The sequence below is a fragment of the Scomber japonicus genome, chromosome 1 (assembly GCF_027409825.1).
Source record: "Scomber japonicus isolate fScoJap1 chromosome 1, fScoJap1.pri, whole genome shotgun sequence".
Taxonomy (NCBI): domain Eukaryota; kingdom Metazoa; phylum Chordata; class Actinopteri; order Scombriformes; family Scombridae; genus Scomber; species Scomber japonicus.
In genome coordinates, this window is record NC_070578.1 from 43,104,773 (window position 1) to 43,107,272 (window position 2,500).

The 2,500-nt window shown below is 43.7% G+C and overlaps 1 protein-coding gene across 1 annotated transcript in view; it reads left to right on the forward strand.

The window, feature by feature from the left end:
- Nucleotides 1–2,500, forward strand: part of gpatch1 (G patch domain containing 1) — a gene marked incomplete at its 3' end in the record, with an annotated part of 19,709 nt that overhangs the window by 7,286 nt on the left and 9,923 nt on the right. The window lies entirely within an intron of this gene.

Sequence of the window (2,500 nt, forward strand, 5' to 3'; positions counted from 1 at the left end):
GCTAGGTGATATCACTGGAGGACTTATTCCAGTTGTTGTTGCTAGGTGATATCACTGGATGACTTATTCCAGTTGTTGTTGCTAGGTGATATGACTGGAGGACTTATTCCAGCTGTTGTTGCTAGGTGATATCACTGGAGGACTTATTCCAGTTGTTGTTGCTAGGTGATATCACTGGAGGACTTATTCCAGCTGTTGTTGCTAGGTGATATCACTGGAGGACTTATTCCAGCTGTTGTTGCTAGGTGATATCACTGGAGGACTTATTGCAGTTGTCGTTGCTAGGTGATATCACTGGAGGACTTAATCCAGTTGTTGTTGCTAGGTGATATCACTGGAGGACTTATTCCAGCTGTTGTTGTTGCTAGGTGATATCACTGGAGGACTTATTCCAGTTGGTGTTGTTGCTAGGTGATATCACTGGAGGACTTATTCCAGCTGTTGTTGTTGCTAGGTGATATCACTGGAGGACTTATTCCAGCTGTTGTTGCTAGGTGATATCACTGGAGGACTTATTCCTGTTGTTGTTGTTGCTAGGTGATATGACTGGAGGACTTATTCCAGCTGTTGTTGCTAGGTTACATCACTGGAGGACTTATTCCAGTTGTTGTTGCTAGGTGATATCACTGGAGGACTTATTCCAGCTGTTGTTGCTAGGTGATATCACTGGAGGACTTATTGCAGTTGTCGTTGCTAGGTGATATCACTGGAGGACTTAATCCAGTTGTTGTTGCTAGGTGATATCACTGGAGGACTTATTCCAGCTGTTGTTGTTGCTAGGTGATATCACTGGATGACTTATTCCAGCTGTTGTTGCTAGGTGATATCACTGGAGGACTTATTCCAGCTGTTGTTGTTGCTAGGTGATATCACTGGAGGACTTATTCCAGCTGTTGTTGCTAGGTGATATCACTGGAGGACTTATTCCAGTTGATGTTGCTAGGTGATATCACTGGAGGACTTATTCCAGTTGTTGTCGCTAGGTGATATCACTGGAGGACTTATTCCAGCTGTTGTTGCTAGGTGATATCACTGGAGGACTTATTCCAGTTGTTGTTGCTAGGTGATATCACTGGAGGACTTATTCCAGCTGTTGTTGCTAGGTGATATCACTGGAGGACTTATTCCAGCTGTTGTTGCTAGGTGATATCACTGGAGGACTTATTGCAGTTGTCGTTGCTAGGTGATATCACTGGAGGACTTAATCCAGTTGTTGTTGCTAGGTGATATCACTGGAGGACTTATTCCAGCTGTTGTTGTTGCTAGGTGATATCACTGGAGGACTTATTCCAGTTGTTGTTGTTGCTAGGTGATATCACTGGAGGACTTATTCCAGCTGTTGTTGTTGCTAGGTGATATCACTGGAGGACTTATTCCAGCTGTTGTTGTTGCTAGGTGATATCACTGGAGGACTTATTCCAGCTGTTGTTGCTAGGTGATATCACTGGAGGACTTATTCCTGTTGTTGTTGTTGCTAGGTGATATGACTGGAGGACTTATTCCAGCTGTTGTTGCTAGGTTACATCACTGGAGGACTTATTCCAGCTGTTGTTGCTAGGTGATATCACTGGAGGACTTATTGCAGTTGTCGTTGCTAGGTGATATCACTGGAGGACTTAATCCAGTTGTTGTTGCTAGGTGATATCACTGGAGGACTTATTCCAGCTGTTGTTGTTGCTAGGTGATATCACTGGATGACTTATTCCAGCTGTTGTTGCTAGGTGATATCACTGGAGGACTTATTCCAGCTGTTGTTGCTAGGTGATATCACTGGAGGACTTATTCCAGTTGTTGTTGCTAGGTGATATCACTGGAGGACTTATTCCAGTTGATGTTGCTAGGTGATATCACTGGAGGACTTATTCCAGTTGTTGTCGCTAGGTGATATCACTGGAGGACTTATTCCAGCTGTTGTTGCTAGGTGATATCACTGGAGGACTTATTCCAGTTGTTGTTGCTAGGTGATATCACTGGAGGACTTATTCCAGTTGTTGTTGCTAGGTGATATCACTGGAGGACTTATTCCAGTTGTTGTTGCTAGGTGATATCACTGGAGGACTTATTCCAGTTGTTGTTGCTAGGTGATATCACTGGAGGACTTATTCCAGTTGTTGTTGCTAGGTGATATCACTGGAGGACTTATTCCAGTTGTTGTTGCTAGGTGATATCACTGGATGACTTATTCCAGTTGTTGTTGCTAGGTGATATCACTGGAGGACTTATTCCAGCTGTTGTTGCTAGGTGATATCACTGGAGGACTTATTCCTGTTGTTGTTGTTGCTAGGTGATATGACTGGAGGACTTATTCCAGCTGTTGTTGCTAGGTTACATCACTGGAGGACTTATTCCAGTTGTTGTTGCTAGGTGATATCACTGGAGGATTTATTCCAGCTGTTGTTGCTAGGTGATATCACTGGAGGACTTATTCCAGCTGTTGTTGCTAGGTGATATCACTGGAGGACTTATTGCAGTTGTCGTTGCTAGGTGATATCACTGGAGG